The 12514-nt window shown below is 42.3% G+C and overlaps 1 protein-coding gene across 6 annotated transcripts in view; it reads left to right on the forward strand.

Moving 5' to 3' along the window:
* The window catches only part of PPARGC1A (PPARG coactivator 1 alpha), a 638569-nt gene that overhangs the window by 474672 nt on the left and 151383 nt on the right, over window positions 1-12514 (forward strand). The window lies entirely within an intron of this gene.

The following is a 12514-nucleotide window of genomic DNA, read 5'->3' on the forward strand; positions in this document are numbered from 1 at the left end:
GTGGCACATCGCAGGTCTTCTGCTCTGATCCCTCATGTTTCTCACGGGTGCAGATTTCTTTTTGGGCACATCTGACACTGCTGTTCCGCTGAACATTCACTCTCAGTTACCTTGATTTCTGCCCTTGTCCAACTAGTGAGTTTTAGAGGAATGCCTACTAATAATGAAAATTGCTCCTTTACATCAGTAGTTAGGCCTGTCATGAATAATGATATTAATAACTAATAACCTACAATGTGGTGTAGATACTAGGGAGTAATTTATTCTGATATTTTTATGCCATCATAATGAATTTGTTTGTTATTCATTGTAATTCTACTTTCAAGGCATAAATCAATGTTGTTTTATATTCTGCGCAGATGCTGTGTGTATTTCCAGAGGTTTTCTAGGGTAAAGAATTAACATTTATTAATAGTAACACAAGCATGGGGTGTTTTGAACACATTTTAAGAGCATCGATAAAGAAATCACCACTGTGGATTTTTTTCCTCCAATTTGAGGGAATGCTGCAAATAACCATGCTGGTATTTAATACTTGGACCTTGATTTGAACTTAAATTGAATGCAGATAAACATTTTGGTTATCTTGTCAATTGAAGTATAACTTTTCCTCAAAAGAAAGATACTGTTTCAAGAAAAATGGAATGTTCCTGCCTTCTTACCTGTGCCTTTTTTTATTAGTTACAGTCTGATATCTCTTCTAGCAAATACTGATATCCAGGGACATTTAGTGCAAAAAGCAAGACAACAGCAGAGCTGAGAATTTATGTGCTGCTATTTCCCGATGGTGAATAGAATATTTGGGCTGTGGTGTTAAGTATCAGATCATTTCCTTAGATCTTCAATTATTGTAAATACCTTTTCGTAGTACAGACTTTAAGAGTTAGGAAATAGAGAAGCCAATTCACATTTCTAATAAGTTATAATCATCGCAAATGAAAAAAATAAAATATTGCCCCAATATGAAGCAATCTATTGCTTCTCAACTTTGTAGAGACAAATGCATATGCTTTCTATTTATATTCTTTTTCTCCATCCTTATTTCACTGTACTAATAAACACTGTATTTCCCATTGGCTTCTATTATAGTTATGCTAAAATTGCATTATATAATTATTGAGACTATTTCAAACTTTCATTTGAACTTCTTCATATTGAACATCTAAATGTATAAACTCTTTCCACAAGACCTTAAGTTGTAAAACAGTGAGAAAGAATTCTCTAGAGCTCTTTTAAATATAAAAGAATATATATTACATTTAAGTTATAAATAGCGCACAATTGTCCAAAGAGCCCTTACAATGGCCATTGCATAAAACAAATTTGTATTTTGGCTACTAACATGTGCCTGGGACCAGCTTGGGAAAAAATGTGCAATCTGTGAAAACTCTGGATATCCTCACAGCTGGCATTGCTTAACTGCTAGAGCAGAAGAATAAAGCATGCTCATTTCTTATAGCACATTCAGTATGGTTGAACTTGCTAGGAAGATCTCATGCTCCATCCTGGAAACACTAACATAGTAATAAAATTTTGAACCTGGTTGGGAAAGGTAACCAGCATCCATAAGCAGTTGTAAAGTTCCTACTGAACAGGTTAAAGACAAAAATGAAGAAAGGAAAGGAAAGAAAAAGAAAAAAGAAAAAAGAAAAAAGAAAAAAGAAAAGAAAAAACCAACTGACTGTGGATAAGTGATGATATGGAGGAAAAAAAGCCACATTTCAAAGGAACTTCCCCTGAATATTTCTTACTGTACAACATGGTCTTATACAAAATCTTAGTCACAATGAATGTACTGTTCTAATTTGAAGCACTTCTATCATAGGAGGTGCCTGGAATACCATTGTGCATGTCCAGGTGTGACAATGTAGCCTTGTATTTTCTTCTTGGCATTTAGCTCTTCAAGTTTCTGACTTTGGAAGGCGAAGTTGTTTGACGACTTGAATCAATTATAAAATGGTCACCGTTTCTTTTGTTACTGAGTATTTGTGGACATTAGTAATGACATGGTTCTGAAAATTGAAAGGAAACCACAGCTCGTACATACAATACGCTATTGCAGGCATAACCTGAAGGAGCTTTAAATTCTCAGGAAAATCAAGCTCTGGCTGCTTCACTGGGGAGTATTACTCTATCCTCTAGTGATTGCATAATCTCTAATGCATACCCTGGCTATGAGAGTAAAGGCAAGGGGCTGACCATTCAAACATCTGCACCAAATACCTGCAGAATCCTGTCCTCTGGGCGGTAAGAACTGAACCAACACGGTTCCGTAATAAATTTCTTCTGTGGTATAATAATACTTTGTTCTGGGTGGCTACTAAGAGGTTTACTCAATAGGAGCAGCAGGGGGTGATGCAGCAGGGGGTGCAATTACAGCTGATAAAAATCAAAGTTGACCGAACATGTCTTTGGAAAGATACCCTAATATTTCTTTTATGCACTCAACGAACACAGACCCAATACGTTTAGCTTGTGACCTGCTTGGAAAAGCTCATAAAGGAGTAAAGTATTTCCTTCTAGCCCTGTCTAGGTTTATTTTTTTCACTTCTGCTTCTGGAAAGCAAGCTGAGATTCAAAAGTTGGGCTAAGTTATGGCAAACTTCAGTGTCTCCCAAGTAGGTAGAAGGAACAGGGGAAGAAAACACCATGGTCTGTCACAGCTTCACACGATATGTTAAGACAGGCTTCTGGGCAAGGATCTCTGGGGGACTCGGAATCTGCACATTCCTTGAATGAAGGACTGTGAATGAAGAGGCTGCTCGTAGAGGCGTAGTAAATCCCCTTTGTGACCTGTTTCGTAATTCAGACGTTGTAAATGTAGAATTTCCTGTTTGGACCCTTTTAGAGACCCCTGTGACCCTGTGAATTGGGGAGGGAGGTTTCTAATGGTCGGTTCTGAGAAGAAGAAAACACGAGAGGACGTGAAAATTGTGCTACAGACCTTGGCCTGTCCGACTGCCTCTGTCGGAACAAGTAACAGAGCGCGGAGGGCCAGGGTGTCCCACGTGGTCAGCCGTGATGGGGACATGGGAGGAAATGGCCGGTGAGTTATAAACAAAATTATTCAACCTACAGACACTTTCCAGACGAACAACCATCTTTCAGCCTGAACTTTCATTAATAACTGTTCGAATATTTACACATATCACTGATGATGGATACGAGTGTTAGACTCCTGAGGCCTTGTCTTGAGGATGAAGGTAATGGCTTTTCTGGTAGGGCAGAGAGGGGGACAAATTCACTTTTCATGAATGGGTTCTAGACTGAGAGACTGCACATTACTCAAGGCATTGAGGAGGTTAGAGCAGAATGGCTAAGCTCCAGGTTTCCCCTTCTCAGCTCTGAGGTGGGGTTTTTTGGTGTGTGTGGATTTCAGGCAAAGGGAGTCAGCTTTTCAGCCTCCCTTTGACTGTCGTCCCCCTCATTACCTGTATCCCGCTGTTGCTTATTTGGGTAATAGCTGTTTTCTTCAGAATCTATTGTGAGCCTGGGTTTTACAAACTGGACTGCAGTTTGCTTGTAGGTTTTGATTTTTATTGGAAGAAAGACTGTGTGATCTATCGACGGTAAAGTCAAGAATCCTTTGATAATGCGCGGCACCATTCCTCCTATTCTTAGGTTATCTGTTTACCATACTCCCTAGCTTCATGTTCCAGACTTTGCTCTTTTATGTTTGTTTTCTAGCAAAAAAGGACCAGCATGTAGCTCCCTGTAAAGGTTCCATGTAGGATTTTGTGCATGGTCTTCCCTTTGCCAGGCATGCCCTTCCTGCTTCTCGTCCCTCATGTAACTCGTATTCATCTTGACTTGGACCTGGCATCCCTTCTAGGGAATCTTCCTACAATCTCCGTGTACCTCTGAATCAGCATCCATGTATCATATATCACATCGACACCGAGTGTTTGACTCTGCTTCCTGGATTGCTGGGCTTTCAGACTCAGGAAAAGGGTCTAATTTCTCTTAGTATCTAGAATGTGTAGGATCTGGCATGAAGCAGGTCATCAATAAGTATTTGTTGAACTGAACAATTGTATAATTATAAAATTTTCATTTCCCCCAAAGCAGGAAACTCTATGTAATCCTCAAGGTAGCTCTAGTGTCCTAGTTAAAACTTAGTCCAATGTGTAAAATTTAATTATCTCTCTCTGATTAATTGGCTCCTGAGATGACTTTTGGATTTTCCCTGTGCTTGGGGTAAAATTAGACCAGTAAGTGTCTGCTTCATCACACTAAGCTACCTGAAAGAGTAAGTTGTATTTCTTGTTAAGACTAAATTGCAGATTAGGTAATATCTTTTATGTGAAGTAGTAGAGCAGGGAACTAACCCTAATTATCACGATCATGCGAGGTCCATAGTGAATAAGGTGGCAGTGACAATGTCTGTTATCACCCTGGATCCTCACGTCCCCCACTCTGTCATGTGGAACGAATGGGGATCCGACTGTGGCATTTTAGCCAGGAGACATCAGATAATTTCCTCAAGGTCACCATTCTGGAGGAAACAGGATTTGAACCCTGGTCTTCCTGAGTCAGGTCCAGTGCTTTCTAGCCACCATTCCAGATGTCCTTCAGGACTGAGAGAAGGCTCCATCATGATTAGGGATTATTTTTACTTTCATCTGACCAATAATCACTATGTACCACAGCTTTGACCAGGCTTTGGTCTCTCTCTAAAGGCTGTCTTGTACGTTTGGGCAAATAAAGTACGTTTTCATCAATCTACTAAAAATTGGCTTTGGAGGGAATGTTGGAGAAGAAGGGAGCCTATAGAAGAGGTAACTAAAGAAATACTAGAGATTGATGATGTATTGAATGTATAACTTTTCATAGGGGACGAAAACAGTCTTTTGAAGATAAGTTTCTTAGAAAGATTTGTATCAGTATTCTCAAAGATGTATGGAATTTGTACCTTTCTAGGAAGTGGATTGGAAATCTACTTTGGGTCTATGCCTATGATGAGTCAATTTGCCAATAAAGTGTTTTGGGGTTGGACTATTTGCTATCTCCTTTTCTAAGTAGCCAAGTGTTTTATACCTTGCTTGGCACCATCCATTTCAGAGGAGAACACTTTTAAAATGGGTTTCTGTCTAAACTCAGTCACATTTTTAGTGCACGGTGAAATTCATTTGAATAATGGGCTTTATTTTCTATGTGCTTTCAGCAGAATTGTGAGCATGGGAAGAAAACAAGGCAGATTTGTAGGGTAGCTGCAAAGTGAAAAATAAGCATTTGAGTGAGTGATGGCATGTGATTGTTTTTATCCCTCCACCTGTTGTGGATACTTCTCCAGGGTGTCACGGATGGAGGGGAGGGGTGGTTCTCGTCCTTGAATTCACATCAGGACACTGTGATACTTCACAATATAGATTCTAGGGGGGGAAAAAAAACTACAACATCTTGAGGTTTGCAAAGTCTAGGGAGGCCCAGCAAATGGAATCCATTTGCTTAAAATGGTAGGGAGTTTATTTACTGGATTAAGTGTGAAGTATGTTGATAACAGATGGAAGGAGTGATCACATGACGTATTTAAATAGTCTAAGGATAACCTCGATGTCCTGGTCAATGTTCCTTCTCTCGATTAATGCCAGTGCTAATTAACTGGCACAAGTGTTCCTAGCCATATGGGGGATGTTGCTGAAAGCCGGCTGGCAGCCTATATCCAGCCACTACCTGTACGTAATTTACTGCTTTGCTTGGTGCTTTGGGACTTCCATTACGGAACAGCCCAGCACAGAGAGAGTCAATGATTGCAAGCGTCATGACGTTTTTTGTCCTTTGTTTCTTCTGTGCACCTCATCCCAAATGTGGTTGACAAGTGAGAGATTGCGTTGACTTTCTGCAGGATAAGGGAAGCTGTACCAGGTCCACATCTGTGTGAGGGCTCTTTGAGTTTCTGAGTGATCTGTTAATTGATCTTTATTCAGATTTCCCAACAATGGGCAGCTAACTCAGAAATGATCTTCGCTGCACCAGTGCCTTGCCATTCAGCTCTCTATTTGCCTTCTGGTTTGAAACATGAGGTAAGAAGTAGTTGAGGCCAATACAGAGTAACGTCATCTGGGAGTTCGGTTCTAAGTTCATGTCCAACTGTGGTTCTCTTAGGGAGTGGCTACGCTGGAGGAAAGAGCTCTGGCTTTGGAGTGCGTTCACTTGGGGAAGACTCTCGCTTGTGTTGGTCACCGGTGTCTTGACCCTGGCGACTCCCAAGGGCTGGCTTGGGAAACAGAATCTTTAGCTTCAACGTTATCTAACAGTCTTCTCTAAGTCAACTCAAATTAAGAGTAAAGTTAGAGTGAAAGTGGGATGATCATTATAAGTTATGACCAAAGTAGAACACTTAAAAGTGAAAAGAGGACTTTATGACAATTTTTCAGGGACCAGAGGCACAAAAGGAGACTATGTTGGACACAGAACGTGTGGTGTCCATGAGTCAGGGCAATGGGCTCGCTCTGCAGATGTGACTTTGGTACAAGCCCCATGGAGCCCTCTATTCCAGCTGGGTTTCAGCCCCACTGAGCCCCCCCACCCCCCGCAAGACAGAACTCTTGAAGCCTCCGTTGTCCTGGAGAAGGCGTCGTCGAACCTCTCCAAGCCTCAGGTAGCCATAAAGTGGGGCTGGCAGCACTTGGTTCTCAGAACTGCAGAAGGGACTGCACGAGAAGTGCATAAAGCGGCTAAAACGGGGAAGCCCACATAGCAGGCGTTCCTTGGTGTCCTCTTGTCTTCCTGCCTCCCCCCTCCTCCCTTCCCCATGTGGACGACTGTTCTATAGTGAAGAAAATTGCGACACATTTTAAAAGGTGGGAACCACAGTTTGGTGTTCGCTACTAAATGCCAAACCCGATGGAGTTAGCAAGGGCGTTCCATTAATCATGCGGCCTGACCCCACGGTGCCTGGCACGGAGGAGTGCTCTGCAAACATTTGTTAGACAGATGAATGAATTAAAGAGTAAAAGAATAGTGGAGGTTTCCCAGACTCGGGGCGGAGGGGGGGGCGCATTCCTGGCTGCTAGGAATTCAGGAAGCAGGAGAACACACAGTGGCCCTTCCCCAATGGAAGCTTCAGCCCAGTGGCATAATAAGAGGGCTCCTCGTGTGCGTCTGTCGCAGCCCAGGGGAGTGGGCCCCCCGGCCCCACTTGGCTCCCCGGGGCCCGCTGTGTCTCCGAGATGGACAGGAAGCCAGCAGGAGCCCAGCGCGCTGGGCAGGGAGGAACACGTGCGGCTTCCCTGCGCCCACTCTCTGCCTCCCCACCTGCCTTCCAGGTGCGACCCGCGGACCCGGGAGCCCGAGCATGTCCTTGTGCTGGACCCGAGAGGAGATAGGGCTCCACGAGTGCCGCCTGCCGCGTCTCGCCCGGTGACTTTTGTTCCCTTGTGCACGAGGGGGGGTGCGAGCAAGCTCTGGGGGGCGGGGCGCCAGCAGGTGCTCTCCAGGAGGATAGGGATCTGAGCGTGGCCCCGAGTGCAGGGATGCATCTGTCCTCTCCAGCTTCAGGTCCTGCCGCCGCTAACTGACAGTAGCATGACCTTGGGCAGACGGATGGAGTTCCATAAGCCTCCGTTCCCGCATCTGTTAATCAGGGAGAGTCATTCAATCCACCTCATGGAACAGTTTGAAGGTACAACGAGATCATGCACGCGGGGCAGTCAGCACAGGGGCTGGCCCATAGCAGGCGCACAGTCGTCAGCAGCCGCCCTTCACCTTAGCATGGGGAAGATCATTACCGTCGGCCTCGTTATGCGTGGCTTCCGAACCTGACCCTGTTACACCAAATTCTCTCGATGAGGTGATTGCTCCCAGTTAGCTGGCACTGGGGAACCTCCAGGGGGGAACAGTAGATATTGTAAGACAGGGAATTGTCACATCAAGTATATTACATGCTTCAACAGCCAGGGGCTGATTAGTACAAATCGAATTTCGCACTAACCTGCCGGAGGCAGAGAGTGCACAATTGGGCTCTGTGAGTTCAGTTTGATTGTTGTAAGGAGATATTTACACCAGAGGTGTCATATGAATATTCAAAAACGCTATCTTTGTGGCAGCTCATAAGAGAGCAAAATACATACACACGTATATGCATATATATTAATTAACAAAAAAAAAACCTCCCCACCAGGAAAGAAATCTATACACCTGAAAACTACTCACAGCCTTGAGACTTGAAGGCCAGAACCTGCCCTGGGCGGAGGACTGAAAAAGATTAAAACAAAACAAAACAAAACAAAAAAAACCCGAAAAACAAAAAACCAATCCCCTATACTTTCGGAGCAGGCTTTATTCCTGTCCTCTTTTCGTTGCCGTTCGTCTGGGCTGCACTGTACCTGCTGCTCTTCCTACTAATATTATTCTACTGTCAAGCTCCTGGCACACTAGTGTAGCAGAGAATTTTTTTTCTTTTCTGTTCTTTTTTTTTTGTATTTGGAGCTGGGCAATGGGAAATCCTCCTGGCCTGGATTTGTAGCCGCACGATGCCATTCTTCCAGCCGAAGGCACCCCGCACCCGTGGGCCCCGCTTCTGCTGGTGAGGGGCTCTGCCTGATGTAGACGGAAAGTGAATTTCTCCTTTGTGCTTCCATTCACGGCTCCCTCACGATGAAAATAGAACCTGCTTTCATCTTGCTGGGCCTGACGAAGAGATATCTCCCAGACTGCAAGTCAGCATTTGCCCACACAATTGTTTGGCAAAATCTATTTTTAAAAGTCCATAAATTCTACTGGTAGACAAAATGGGTGCACTCTTCTGGGGGAACGGGAGAGAATAGATCCCCCAGGATGTGCTGTCAGGCAGTGAAGCGAAATTCGCCCCCCGCTTCACCCACTCTCCGCCGGCCTCCTGAAGATATCTGTGCCAAGTTATGATATGGAGAGAGCGAGTCTATTTTGCCCCCGGGGAGGAGGGAGGGTCCGGCCTGTCACTCTGTGACCGCCTCCAGCTGTGCTGGGTTGGACCAGTTCTGCATCGCCAGCGTCTGTGACTCACATCTGCAGGTCACATGAGGCTGACCATCCTGACATGTGCGTCACTGGCACTGGAAACACAAACTCAGAAATCAGGTTAGGCTTCTTTTGGTCTTTTGTTCCTCTTTCTATGTAATGGGAACAGATCAGGAAGGCTTGATGAGGGTTTCATTAATCAGGAGGGTTTTTTTTTTTTTTTTTTTGGTTTGGTTTGGTTTTAAAACAAACGTGGGGACTTGGAGACAGTTAAAGCACCCAGACTGATGTAGATACTAAAGGTGACCTGAGTGCCTGTCACCCGCTAGGCCCTGAGCTTCCCAACCCTGTGCTTGTGCTCACACTGTGCCTCCTGCTTGGGCCTACCCAACCAGGGCTTCATCCCCAGCGTCTTCTCATAGGCTCATCCTTTCTTTTCTCTCCAGTACTGTCCTAATGCTTGCTCCTTCTTCACTTGCTTCTCACCAGAGATCATTTTAAGGCATCTATTGGATTGCTTTACTGACTGGGTCTTCCAACTTTTCAGGGGCTGTTGGTCCCTCATCTCTTCAGCCAGATTATAACTTATTCGGAGGACAGAGCAACATCCTCTGCGTCTTTGTTACGTATCATTGGTGTGGGTGCATGTCTGTCCATTCCGTTTTTATTCATCTTTTATTAATATTAATAAGTGCAATGTGATTTCATCATCTAAAAATTATGAGCAGAGATAAATAATAAGTTGAAAATCATGGAAGAGCCGCCTCTTAAAACGACAAACATTGTTCCCTCCAGGTTGTAGCTTCTAACGGAGACATATTTTTCAATCACTTCATGCAGGTGATGGAGACACAAAGGGAGGAGGTAGGAGAGAGAAAAGTGTGTTTGATACTTGTTAACCCACGGATCCTTGGAACAAACCTATGGGGTGTGTGCAACGATCATCTTTGTTCTGAAGATTAAGATACTGAAGCTCAGAGCTGTGAACTGATTTGCCCAAGGTCGGATCATTAACGTGTGATAGAGCATATGCTACACAGGGGTTTGTAACCTACTTTTTTTTTTTTTTTCCCATTTGACAACACAGTGATCCATTCATTTCTTTAACAGGTATTTATTAAGTACCTGGTATATGTCATACATAGCATTAGGAGAATTTTGCACAGAATGGAATTAGTCTCTGCTCTTATGAAGTGGGGAGAAAACAGTAGAAAAATCAAATACATGTGATCTGTGCCCTAGGATAAGAAGTGGTGCCCATATTTATATACCTTCGTTGTTCATGACTACATATCTCAAACAGTCTTTTAAATTTTAGAATAGTTTTAGATTTATGGAAAAGTTGTAAAGCTAGTTTGGAGAATTCTCTTATACTCTGTACCCAGTTTCACCTAATTTAGTATCTTATATTACTATGGCATGCTTGTCACAACTAATGAACCAATATTGATACATTACTATTAACTAAACTCGGTTCTTTAATCGGATTTCATTAGTTTTTCCCTAATGTCCTTTTTCTGTTCCAGGATCCCATCCAGGATACCACATTCCATTTAGTCGTCATGTCTCCTTAGGCTTCTCTGGGCTGTGACAGTTTCTCAGACTCTCCTTGTTTTTGATGATCTTGACAGTTTTGAAGAGTACTAGCCAGATATTTTATAGAATGTGCCTCAATTGGGATTTGTCTGATGCTTTTCTTATGGTTAGACTGTGGTTATGGGTTTTGGGGAGGAAACCTACAGAGGTGATGCGCCATCCTCAACATTTCAGGTCAAGAATACATGCTATAGGTATGAATTACGACATTGATCTTGATCACCTGGCTGAAGTCCGGGTGTCAAATTTCTCCTCTATTAAGTTATTTCCTATGCACGCTTCATATTGTACTCTTTAGAAACAAGTCACTGAATATAGCCCATCCTTAAGGGGTGAGGAGTTATGTTCTATTTCCTTGCACAGGGAGTGTGATTGCATTTTTACACAACATGGATATTCCACAACTGATTTCCTCAATCCCCTATTGATGATAGACTTTGAGGTTGATCCATTTGTATCAACTGCTAAAGCAATGCTACATGAATATCCTTTATAAATATCCTTGAACCCCTCAAATTCTTTTCTTTAGGATAACCTCCCCTATATACACATGGGTCAATGCAGAGGTATTTTTAAAATTTAAATTTATATTGGCAAATTACTTTCTAAAAAGGCAATTCCTCTTTTAGCTGCTGAGTGCTGGCTTTATGGAGCCATAGCAATATCGTGTGTTATTTACTTTATCTCTGATGATTTGATAAGCAGATAATTTAAGTGTTTTAAGAGTAAACAATTAAAAGAAGAATAGAGAGTCAAGGCCTAGTTTGACTAGAAATCATAATCACTTTTTTATTTGACAACAGAACAAACTGAAGTTGACTAAAAAGTTAATTCAGTGGGTACTCGCTAGACCATATCCTAGATAGGTAAATAATTCCTACTCTCAAGGATATTTCTGGGATGGAGGCAATGTAAAAAACAAAAAACAAAAATCCCCACAAAAATCCTAAAAATTTTCCTGCAATTTGAATAATACCTATAATTCAAATGGTACTTACATTTATTCCATTAAGAATTCACAAAATACCTCTTTAGACTGTCTACATGGCTTTTCATGCTGAAAAAATAGTGAAGATTGTTTGAAGTATTTCTGTAGTGCTAAAATTTATTTAACATGAAATTTAGAGACCTACAGAGATGGAGCAGTTATTGGTGCCTGAAGGAACCTGCACTCCAAACAGAAATTGTTTATGTAAATATAAGACTCCGAGCAGATCTTCACTGAGGAAACCTGCCTTTGTGAGTTCACAGATGCCAAATGGGAGGTGATTATGAAAGAATTATGAATTCCAAGATGTAGTGTTACATGCGCCTAAGTTTAGATTCCCAAAGGGACCAATTTGCTAATACTAAGTGTACGAGCACTAAATGGGATATGGTAAAAACAGAGCTGCACAGATTCAATAAGTGTGGAAGTGAATTTTAAATAAATAACAGCAATGTGGCTCTTTCAAAAGATTGGGATTTCGTTCCTAAACCCTATACTATTTGTGATGATCTTAAGGCACTATGGTCAGAGTGCTTATCAGAGCAAAAACAAAGAAATTCTGAGAGTATCAACAGCAGAACACAAGTTCTGTTGAGCCTGACCATGTAGAATTGATAAGAAATTGGGAATCATTAAGATACAATCAAAGCCTACATATCGATATTAATTCCTTTCCCAAAGGGACATTTTCATCTGTTCTTCAGTGAATTCAATTACTTATTTATCTCGCTGCCCATTGGTTCCTTGTTTATTCCAAGGAGACCTATGCTGTTGGTGGTGCTATTTTAGAATATGTTTGGATCAGCATGGCAAGAGGTGAAATTTGAAAATCATTTCATTAAGGCTGAAAATTCACTTCTTTTTCTCTTTCTTTGCCTTCTTCTTCCTCCCCTCCCCTTTCTCCCCCCTTTTCGTCCTCCCTCTCCTCTTCCACAAACTCCTCCTCTTCCTCTTCTTATCTGTCTCATTTCTTCTTTTCTTTTTGGAAAT

Source organism: Canis lupus, chromosome 2 (genome assembly GCF_048164855.1).
Source record: "Canis lupus baileyi chromosome 2, mCanLup2.hap1, whole genome shotgun sequence".
NCBI classification, from domain to species: Eukaryota; Metazoa; Chordata; class Mammalia; order Carnivora; family Canidae; genus Canis; species Canis lupus.